Source organism: Pygoscelis adeliae, unplaced genomic scaffold (assembly GCF_000699105.1).
Source record: "Pygoscelis adeliae isolate BGI_AS28 unplaced genomic scaffold, ASM69910v1 Scaffold59, whole genome shotgun sequence".
NCBI lineage: Eukaryota > Metazoa > Chordata > Aves > Sphenisciformes > Spheniscidae > Pygoscelis > Pygoscelis adeliae.
This window is the reverse complement of record NW_008825565.1, coordinates 1,957,614-1,969,376: the sequence shown is the minus strand read 5'-3', so window position 1 is coordinate 1,969,376 and position 11,763 is coordinate 1,957,614.

Here is an 11,763-nt window from a genome sequence, read left to right as displayed (position 1 = left end):
GAGGTTGCTCTGTGCATTACTTAGCACAAAAGCATGATCTTACAGGCTCATTAAAGTAGTGCCATAATCAATGCTCCTTGCTCAACACCTTAGTACTTATGTGTATGTGAATGTGTTTGTCACTGACAACGTGAAAAAACCCTCTTCTGTGTGTTAATTTCTGTTAACCTTCTCAGACTAATAGAGCTCTGGAAGATGTCTTGTAGTAAAGTGAGAAGTTAGTACCCAAGGCATGCCCGTGGCAGATAAATTGCTTTTACAAAGCACCCTGAACTTTGAAACCATGATATTCTAGATGCAGTGGGAGAGGCAGAATGACACTGTAATGGATCCCAGTCAAAAGTTCATGTGATAAAACTAATTTTCATAATGGTTTCAGTTAATAGGAGCATACCTATGAAGCTGTAACTTAAGAGCAAGGAGTCAAAATGGTGAACTGATGCAGTTGTTATGCCCAAATTTATTGGAAGAAAGGGAATTGTAATTATTATTATGATGTACATGATGCATTGAATTGCTAATGGCAGGTTTTCTTTTGTGTGGAATAATTAATGCTGTAAGCTTATCTGGATTCTCATACATTCTCATATATAATGCAAGTCCAGATTCTAATGTAAAGCTAAACTGGGTGGCTAGCCAAGAATAAACTCAGTGTGTGGAAAAAGTCTCAAGTGTGCTCCCTGTATATTATCAGTTCCCAGTCAAACGGGGTAACTTTGAATAGCTCCTTTAGAAGACAAGCTGTTCACTCTCACTGTGCAGAAGAATGGCTGCACCCTTTTGCCATGGAGTTCAGGGTTTGGCACTTAGACTGCCTGTTTCAGGAAACTGATTTGTTCTTTGTTGTGGAAAACAATATTGTCTCAAAAGCCAAGGGAGCTAAGTATTTAAAGATAAGGGTAAAATATTCAGAACGTGAGTCTTCAGCATGGAAAACCGATGACAGAGGGTTTGTCCAAGGCTTATGGGTGGCATAAAGTAGAGAGTTACTGTTCACTGTCTCTCCCAATATAGGAACTGGGTACATCAAATATACAGTCTGTGCAATATGTGAGAAGGCTGAGGAACTCCTTGCAACAGGACTTGTGAATGCTGAAAGATTATATGGATTTAAAGAGTCGGGGAAAAAACATGGAAGAAAAATCTATTGGTATACTACTAAATAGAGTAATGAAGTGTTGAAAGGTAGAGCAATATTTTAGGGATTCATGACTGCATGTTCTTTTTCAGTGCCCTTCATCACACTGGTGGCACCCATTGGAGACAGCTTCCAGGTTTAGACAGACCTTTAGTCTCAAAATATCTTTCTTAGAAATTCAGATTGTGCCCATGCCATTCTGTTCAAAACAAACTGCTGCAGTTGTGGGCTTCCTGTGTGTAAGGGAAAGTTTGCAATCATAGGTGAATCATGGGCCTTTTTATCATTCTGGTGCTCCTCAGTATGCTGCATGCTTGGATGATGATGTTGAAATCATATTTTGCACTTCCCTAGCATGTTTTATGTGAAGTGATAGTACTAAAGAATTCTTTTCCTTACAAAAATGATTTGAAAATTATTCCTAGCTATTTGAATTTATTAACTATTACATTTGCTTTTAATTATTTTCTGTTATCCTTTTCTTTGGATCACCAGGCATTCTCAAGTGTTTATCTTCCTTTGTTTACATATGGTGAATGTTGTTCTTGCTCTTGTAACAAACACATTTCTGGTTTTAGTTCATAAGAGCCCCGAATTCAATAAAGAATGTGAGCAGCAGATGACGGGTGCTGGTAGAAGTTGGTACCTGAATTGTTATTGTGAAGCCTCATGCTAGGACTCGTGAGTCAATCTTTGGACTTGATCATTTTCCAGGGTAAAAACCACAATGTGATGTTGGCACGGCCACGCTTCTGGTGACAAGGCCGATGCAAGGTCCATGCTACTGCAGCCATACAAGGGCTAGCTGGCTTAAAGCTAGCTCAGGAGTTTCTAACTAAACTGTAGGGGCTGTAGTTTAAGTGTCCCTCCAAGGTCTTACGTTTGGTTTGTATAGCTCTGTATTTAGCTGTTTCAGTAAGAAAAAAACCTGCTCTAAATCAACCAAGTGTGTTAGCAGTCAGAACTGTATGTGACAACTCTAGTGCTGAGTGGAGATAGGAATGTTTAATTTTGTCTGTCCTGGTCTCTTCCTCTTTCCTTTGTCACATGCTTAGATCCAGTAATCTTTGAGGAAGATTAAATCCAAAGATGATGAATGACTGATTATAGTAACAGAAAAATAACTATTTATGCACTTGTCTGAGTAACTCTGCAGGCTTAACATGAAGGCAGTGGGGTGACTTTATATTTACTGAGGAGTACAGTGATGCTGTAAAAATACTGTTTGAGATCTGTGTGCTGCAGAGGCCTTTGAGGAATGAGCTGACAGATTTTTTTTTTTGTTGTACCATCTCTTGGCAGAGAGATCGTCTCTTCCCTCTCATATTGAGTCATTGCAGTGTTAAAATGAGGAGAAATATAAGCTATCTCCTGTGATGCCTTCACTGTGCTCTCTTCCACGAGCAGGATTACAGAACTGAAGATGAAGTGTGATGGGATGCTGGGGTGTTGAGTTTCCAGTGGTGCAGAAAGGTAGGAGATGCCCTTAGCTACCCCAGGAAATCTGTTTCTGTTTGTGGAAATTGCAGCCTGAGGATTCAGGCTAAACCCAAAAGGATCATCCTGGACAGTAATTGACATCTTGAAATAGAGAAGTGGGTTTCCCCATGTTTCAGGAATTCAGATGTTGCATCGTAAGCTGCATGTTTCATCCTCTGGTTAACAAAGCTTTGTTCTCTGATCCTGCCAGAAGTATGGCAAGTGTCTGAGAGTTGTTTCTCAAGAAGCGCAGGAGTGTGGCAAGAACTCCTGATTGTGCATCTCTGTCCCAATTTGAGAAACAGAAGATCTGTAATGTGATTGTTTAGGAGATGGGAAAAGGAGAGTGTGAGGTGAGAGGGAATTCCTTTCATTCTGTTTATAAAACTGGGAAGAATCCATCTTTTCTTACAAACTTCTCTTACTCATTGAAGAAAAGAATATATTGACTCTTGTTTTCATTCTTAAAATCATTTAATCAGCGACAGGATATAGGACCAAAGGTGGCCTCTGGAGTTTGTGTGCAACCACCTCCTTTGTACTTGCAGGCAGAGTGAGTAACCTAGAGCTCAGTTAAAGGAGGAGAGTAAGCTGAACATCTTTTCTCACTGTTTCTGAAGTCCACTAAAAAGGAGAAATCTTTCTTTGTTAGAGGCAAGTCCAGCTGTGTGGAAGGGACAAGAGGTAGCAGAGGAGTTTGTATCTAGTTTGTGCAAATTAGAGCTTCATTGCCTCCAGACACCTTTTAAGAACTCCATTCTGCAAGGTGGCAGTGAACAATACTGTTTTTACATAGCTTGCATTAAGGAATTACTGAGATTGCAAGTACCCAGCTCAGGTTTGTTCTTATCTCTTTCTTTCTAAATACTTTTGTGCATTTGATTCCTAGTCTGTAGTTCACAGACCACTGAAGGTCTGCAAGGCCACCAGGAATACACTGCAATTGTTCTATCAAGCTGTATGGGTTTAACCCATCCTTCCATGTGGCTACATGTGGGGATTTGTGAGATTGTTTGAGCTCCAAAAGTTGTCCAATTCAGCCACTTGGGTGGACAACAAGGGCAGTGGATTTATCAAAGCGTTTATTGTGCTAGTAGTCCTTTGGGTCTTGCAAGCCATATTAGCTCTTGGGAACTGTCAGGAGCACAAGGTGTTCCTAAGTCTGTCTCTACCACAAAGGTGAGTCTCACAGGCGGTGCAGCCTGCCTTCTGGTTACCTGGGGTGCAGGGACCAACCTCACAGCAGGCTAGTGGTGAACTAAGTCATGCCTGTTCTTGGTCATGCGGGGTCCCAAGTTGCTTTGGCTGGCCATGACAGTGCTGCATCTCCAGGTGTAGTTCTAGCCATTGTGTTTGAGAAGGCAATCCAGGGGTCCCTTTGCAACAGGACAAAATACAAATATAACTGTTGAGGGAGGGATGTCAGTTGATGGGGAGCATAGCAGGGTGGAGAATGTGGTCTATGCTTGGTTCCAGATGCAGTTTTTGCACAGAACTGTTATGCCTTGGTCTATTCTTGGGCACTCCTGCTTCAGTGTAGAAGTCAATCTAGACAACATTCAGAAAAGACAAATCAAGATTAAAAAATGGCAGCTGCAGTTTTAAAAAGGGTTTTTCATTCTAGTTCCTGAAAACATTTATTTTAAGTGATTCAGTACTACCTTCTAAGTAACCCACCTAGAATTATAGATTTTTCTGGGGAGCAGGTATTGCTGTTTGCTTCCTCTGCAATTCTGAGCATTTATCTTTACCAGGTTCTGTGCCTTGACATTCACACAGCTACTTGCAATAAATTTTCGCCTCTGTTTTAAAAGAACTTGAAACATATTTTTATATGCCATCATTTTTTTCATATCACTTTTCATTGAACAAGATTTTATCTACGGTGTTGGGAGTTGCTGGGGACTGCACTCCACAAAGTCTGTCCTGCATTACCCTTTGGTTTGAAGAATGCACTGGTTTTAGTTAATCTGAATGCAATGACAGAGCTGGCAAAGGAAGAGTGGAGCAAAAAATAACATGGTTTTTAAAATTGCTTAAACCTAATCCAGATTATTGTAGGAAAGTGTTTCAGTGAATAAAATGAGTAAATTTGGATTCACTGGGTATTTGCTTGCTATGTGTCACCATAGAATCATAGAATCATTAAGGTTGGAAGAGACCTCCAAGATCATCGAGTCCAACCGTCAACCCAACACCACCATGCCCACTAAACCATGTCCCTAAGCGCCTCATCTACCCGTTTTTTAAATACTTCCAGGGATGGTGACTCAACCACTTCCCTGGGCAGCCTGTTCCAATGTTTAACTACTCTTTCAGTAAAGAAATTTTTCCTTACATCCAATCTAAACCTCCCCTGGCGCAACTTGAGGCCATTTCCTCTCGTCCTTTCTACCACTAACAGATAACTTTGATTAATAGTGATCTTAAATACTGTATAATAACATCACATTCTGTTTTTGTTTGCTTGTGAATTCTCCATTAGCATGCTTAAGAACATGCTAGCAGGGAATTTTTGAGCCAATATAATGTGAACAAATAAAGACTGATACTGTGATTAATGCACACATCTGTATGGTTCTGTTGTTAGTGTGCCATAGGTAAGTAATAGATCTGGCTCTCTTACTCATTCTGTATTTTCAGTTCTAGCTGAATGCTACCAAGCCGCTCACTATGTTTCAGTGGCCAGAGTGCCTTTTGTTAGTGTTTCACTGTAGCGAAAATGGACTCTAGCAATAAAATTAAATAAATGGTAAAGTCATCTGGAGTAGCCTCCAGAAGTTAGAAAAGCCCTTTACAGGTAAAGCATTTGGCTAGAATGTGGAGGCAGTGTTCAATGGTGATGAAAGTGACAGTGTGACCTCCACAGGGCCAAAGTTGGTTAGAGGAAGGCAGCAGACACTCATTTTGCAAACACCATGTGGCATTATTTTGCAACAGAGATGCAAGGAAAGAGAAGGGAAAAACTAAAAATGAGGTGAAAGATGTAAAGTTACCGAGACTGTTGTTCATCACTTGTGAGTTCACTAGAGCGTGTTCTTGCTGTGGTATAGCTACTTCCATTTTTGCATCCCATTCACTGGCCAGCCTGTGTCCAGGGGTGGACTGCCAGCAAGTCAAACGCAGCTCCTACTCTGGGGCTGTATCACCAGCAGGTCTGTTCTGGGGTAGGGGTTACTGGCTCAGTCAGGGCCAAAGGTCAGCTTACCCCAAGTCACGGTGATGTGTCTGAGCCTGCACCAGCTTGTGATGGAAAGGTGGGACCCCGAGGAACCACTGTCATCACCTGCTGGTAAACTAGTCCCACCTTGTCTCTCTGCTCAGTTCCCAAAGGTAAGTGTCTAGTGGGCCTCAGTATGAAGATTGTCACTTACGCGGTCTGGAAGGTTGGCTTCCTCTGGGTTATTTCATGGCCCTAAGTTCCTTCTGGCACCCATGTATATTCAAATAATTTTCTGTCCAGCTCACCCACTTTCTTGCAGGAAGTTGATAGATGTGCTTCTGACATGGTTCACAGCTGTTTAAATGTATTATGTCCATCAGGTTGTGCCCACTTTTGTTCAGCATGTTAATGCTCTAGGTGACTGCCAGTAACATATCTATGGTGAGTGAAACTTTTATTGACTTTATGTGGTGTTTTTAGCATAACTGGAAACAGAATGGTGATCATGAGACAATCTCCATCCTCGTAGCTAAAGGAGGGGAATTTTTCATAAAGACTTAACGCTAACATCACAAACCCAAGAGTAAACTGGCCCCTCAAACCCCTTGCACTCAACCAGTAGTATAGTGCAAGTGAGCTCAGGGGTCTGGTGTTCACACATGGGCAAAACTTCACTTAGTCACCTTCAGGGTAAGCTGCCTTAGTTCTGCTTTTGAATGCCATGTTCACTACCCTGCAGAGGTGGTTTGAACTGTAAGAAAGAGCATTTCTCAACACCATGGTTCAATGTGGAGTGGGCTGGACATACGCTTATTTGGCACAGCACCTTTGAACTGCATGAATTCTCAGCAGTGCTTCAAGCCAGCAAGTTTTGTGTCACTAGGAGTATTACACTGGGACCCTCGGTTCCCGAGGCATCAGCAGCAAACCAGCCTGGAGGTCCTGCCCCCAGGGGAGGGGAGGACATGTGAAGGGTGGTGGTGAGAATGAATGCAGGGCCCAGGTGTCTCTGCTGTGAATATCGGCACCTTGCAAAAGCTCCTCCTGTGGAGATAGTTCCTCACCTAAATCCTGAGACCTCTAGGGGTCATACAAGTGCTGTTCAGTTGCTGGGGTGCTTCAAGGCAGTGCTTGTAGACCATTTTTTAACGATCAAAAAAAAAAAGCTGCTCTTAACCCTAAATGTTCTGTTTTTTCCAAGATGCAACAAGTCATATAGACTTGGTGCCTTGTTAGCATGGTTGTTCCTGCTAATCTTTTATTAAGGTCTAGATAAATGAAGAATTGTGTCCCATGGGCAAGTACTGCTGTTCTCAAAGGCTGTTTCATGGCTTCTCAGGAAGCCATGCTTTAATTTACAATGTGATCCAGGGGCTAATAGTCTTATGAACAGAACTGGTTTGAGGTAGTCTGTTAGTCCTCAAAGTACTGCAGATTGAAGGCTTCATGAGCAGTGGAGACTGGTCCTACACCTAGTAAGGACAGTCTGGCATATTGCTGGTATCAAGAGAAAAATGCCTGCTGAAGGCATTGGATGCTATGGCAGGAGGAACTTGAGCCCTTGGCCAGGTTAGCAGAGATGTGTCAATTTAGGGCTTCTGACCAACTTCAAGCAGCTTGGAAAAAGAGAGGCTTCGTGCAAATGGCTTTCTTCTGTTGATCTTGCTGTTCTGAGTTGCTTCTGTGTTCTTCAGCACTTTTACTCCTCTAGTCCTTGTACTCTCTTCTGAGAGTAGAAAGAATCCAGCTATGCCCTATATTATGACCATACCCACTATAAGAAAACTTTAGCATCATGGTACTGTTCCCTGTGCCACACAAATGTGTCTCCTTCAGTTCAGTAGCCACAGGATAGGGCAACAAGCTTGACATGGAAGAAAGACGGATCACTTGCTCTCACTATTACTTTACAACTAATCTCATACCCTGCTCACTGCAAAGACATAATATTAGTGTGAAAGAGGATCCTCTCTATGTATGAGACTCTCTACAGCCAGCTAGACTGAGGAGGGGGAAATGATTAAGGCAGTTCCATAGATGGCTTTCACTTCAAAAGGTGAGCACACTGGTAAATGCCATTTTTAACACTTCCGAAGAAGGCAGAAGAAACAGTGTTCTGGCTGGTTTGTTATTGTAATCCAAGCCTGCATTTGTTCCTGGAGATGATGGTTCTTTTCAAAATGCTGACTTAAACACTGTCGCATCAGATTGCAATTCTCTGGAGGATTCCTGGAGTGTTGGAGACTGTGCAACTCATATGAGGTAACAGATGTAATAAGGCTGTGCTGGAAGTAATTTGGTCCAGTTTAAGTGACCCACAGCACTTAAATTGCAGCCTGGTCCTTGCCCCTGCTCTAACCTTCCCCCAGGACACCATTTGCATTATACCTGCTTCTGCCTCTTGGAGGTGGTCCTCTTGGGCCCCAGCTAGGTGGGTGACTCCTCCATCCCAGAGGAACTTGCACCTGAAGCTCTCCCTGCATGTGGCAGAGGGGAGGGTGCAATGTTGCTGAGAAGGCAGAATGGCTGCAGACACTACCAGACTGTCAGCAATCTGGGTGTGTTTGCTTGGCTGATAATATGGTCAGTTTGGGGAGCAGGACTTCATCTTTGTGCAAGCAGCAAAACATAAGTCATGTTCATTTCCACTGTGCTGCAGCTGTGCCTGTTACATTGCTATTTTGTAGCATGTATTTTCTTTAAAATAAAAAAACCCAAAAACTAAACACAAAAAACAGCCAGAACAAGATTTGTATGAGTATTGGCTTAAATCCATTTAAATATATCAAGCCCTGCCTGTAGTGAAAGAGTATGGGACAATTACTGATTTCTGAAACTCCTGTCTGTGTAGGACATCTGAAAGGTTGCAAGTGGTGAACTCAAAAGAAAGAAGCCTTGCAGGGATGCAGTGGGACCTAAAACTGCAGGTTTTGCACATGGATGATGGGGCTTTATCACAGACCAGAGAGAGACAATGGGCAGATTCACAGTGGTTTGGCATCTAGTTTCGATGAGATGCTTTATGATATTAAAAATGAGGCACTGAAATACCATTATAGCTCTGGGCCATGGTCCTGCTGCTGGTCTTGCTGGGACTGAGGCCTACTGTTGTGGCTTGCCTAGCAGCAACTAAGCACCCTGTGGTTTCCTTGCAGGATGTATGAATAAATTGCTCTGGATGGGGGTGAATAAAAGACAAGACAGTGATACTGGGTTTTTTCATTGCCTGATATGTTCAGTGGAGATGCTTAGCTAGGACAGTGTGTATTGCTAGTTATTTCTCTATTCCTTCTACTTAATGACTGTAGGTTTTTTCTCCAAAATTAAGCACTTCTTGACAAGTTTAGATATGGTACTTGCAGGAATAGAGCATAGTGCTAGAATAGCTGCTTTGGCTAAGCTCTGGATCCTGTGTAGGCTGCTGGCACCTGTGGGTGCTTTGTGCCCTGGGAGCAGGACCACTGCTCTGGAGGTGTCCCAAAGGTGTGTTGGGCTTACCTACAGCTCTGCAGTTCTTGTGTGTTGACCCTTCAGGTGCACCCAGGTGTTATTGCTAAATAAACAAACACAGGCAATTTGTATTACAGAGATAAAGATTTCTCCTAAAATGGATTAAATCTGCAGGGAAAGGGAATAGAGAATTACTTTAATCCAGGAAGGGCTATGGGGGGGAGGGTGTGCCCAACAAAACACAGCTTTGTTAGAATTTCGTTACTCTTTACCTGGTATGTGAGCCTCCCCTCTTTTTTTATTGCCTCTATGGATTATGCTGTCTCACTGTAAGTAATATTTCTCCAAAGAGTGATTTTATCTATACCAAGTAATTCACCTAATTGCATGCTATTGAGAGAAAAGGGTTCAGTCTGGTACCGAGCTAGAAGTTCCAAGGTTCACCACAAAACTGGGTGAAAAAATCTTATCAAGGATCTATACAGTCACTTGTGTTTTCTCTTGTTCCCTTAAATACTGTCCAACAATTCTAGATCCAGCATGAAATGATATATCTGGGTTCAGTTTTATGACCTCAGTCTATAACAGCTATGTGATGTTTTGCAAACCTCCTCCCATGAGAAGGTCAATGCTAATTCCTTTTGCTGCAGTCAGTGGCTGTAGCACAGCCTAGCTTCTGTCTTGGCTTTTCTGCTTCAACCTTGCTGAGTTAAATGCCAGAGGTTTATTACATGCTTTCTATCTGGGTTATTTTTTTCGGCCTCTGAATCTACTAATTGCTGTTTGTAAATTTTCCTGGTGGTAAAGGTCACAAAGATAACTTGGCCCCTATAGCTTAACCTCTTGGTGCATCTCAGGTTGTGAAAGGCAGTGTTGAAGTCTGCTGATTAATTTAATTACTCTTCTGAGGTTTCATCATAAAGACTATTTTGCCTTTGTAGTTCACTTCCATCCAATTTTTGCATGACATCTCAGACTTGGGTTAGGAACCTCTAATTTTACTGGGGCACAATCAGATGGTAGAAGCAGCTTTGCCAGATGTAAACCTGACCCCGAACTGTGTTGCATAGGCGCCTTCCCCTGCTTCATGAGACTAGAAACCATGCTGTTGCTTTTGTGTTTTCCTCTACACTTTCTGCCTTTGCTAGGAACATCTCTAGACTGATTAAATTGGAGCAAAGCCTGAGAATAAGACAACACTGTGGTGGTGCCTAGAGCTGTACCAGCCAGCACTGAGCGTTCGCTCTACCCCTGCAGACAATTCGCTGAAGAAAGTGCGTGTTTGTGAGGGTCAGGTTTGCTTTCCAAAGCCCCACCTGTGTACAAATAGGGGATCCAGTGCCCCAAACCAACTTGTTCCTGTTTGAGGGAACCAGGAGCAGTTGGCACCAGGGTGTCTTCATAGAAACCTGGGGTCACTCTGCTCCTTCCATCTGGCACTGCTGGTTAGCCTTTGCTCCCTCGCACTGAAATGCGTGGGGCTGTCTCTGCTGCTCTTCCTGGAAGTCACACCGACAGAGTCCAGTAGGGCGGGTAGAGCCGAGTTAATCCCAAATCCTGCAGAACAGCCTTTTATGTTGGGAGCACGTGTGTGGGGAGGATGTGCAGAAGCAGCTGTTTGCCCCTGCCCTTTCTGCATGCTGTCCCCTTCAGCTTCTCTTTGCCGAGGTGGTCCTACTGTGTTTTATCACTGGGGACAGCATCATAAAGGTGGCATCGCAGCTTTTCTGAAGCCCTTACAGGATAGCCAGTCATGGTGGTGTGCTAGAGACTTACCTAAGTTTAGAAAGCTCTCTAGAGCAGATGTAACAGAGAAGACCACTACTGGCAGAGGCAGTCAGCCGAGGGATGTGCGCAAGCCTCAGCTATCTCCTCTTGGTGCTCCAGGGTCCCTATGGACTAGTATCGCAGCCTTGCCTTTTCTGCCAGGAGTGTCTGTCTTTCGGCAGGAGTATTTGTGGCACCTGTAAAATGTAGCTTAGGAGTTTAAAACTAGGCAGTAAAGTACACTTATGGCTATACGAATCACAAGGCAAGATGCAATCCATTACATCAAATGGGAGAGTCCTGAAATGCTTAGGAGGGTTCATCGAAAATACATAACAACGTGTACATAAGTTTTTCTACCTTCAAAGCACTCTGTAGGTACTTACGTACTTGCTCTAATGAATCGGCTAGATTCCAATCCATATCCCGGTCTTACAGCTGCACAATACAAATAGGAATTGTTCAAGGCTGTGTGGATGTGTTACCGTACCCCAGCTCAGGCAATGGGGCCGGGGCCTCTGGTTGTGCTGGGTGTGCTCTGCCAGGGTGCCGCGGCTGCAGCCCAGGGCCAGACCTCCCCAGGCTGCTCTCCTGTCTGCAAGTCCAGGCCTGCCGGGGTTATGCAGAGTGTACGGAGGAGGAATGTACGCTGTAACATCTGTATCCTGTTGTACTGGGAAAAGCTGATTTTAGCTGTCTCCCCAAGGTGTGCGTTTCTTAGCCCCTTTGCTGGATTATGATTGAGCACAGAGTATGAATGCAATGA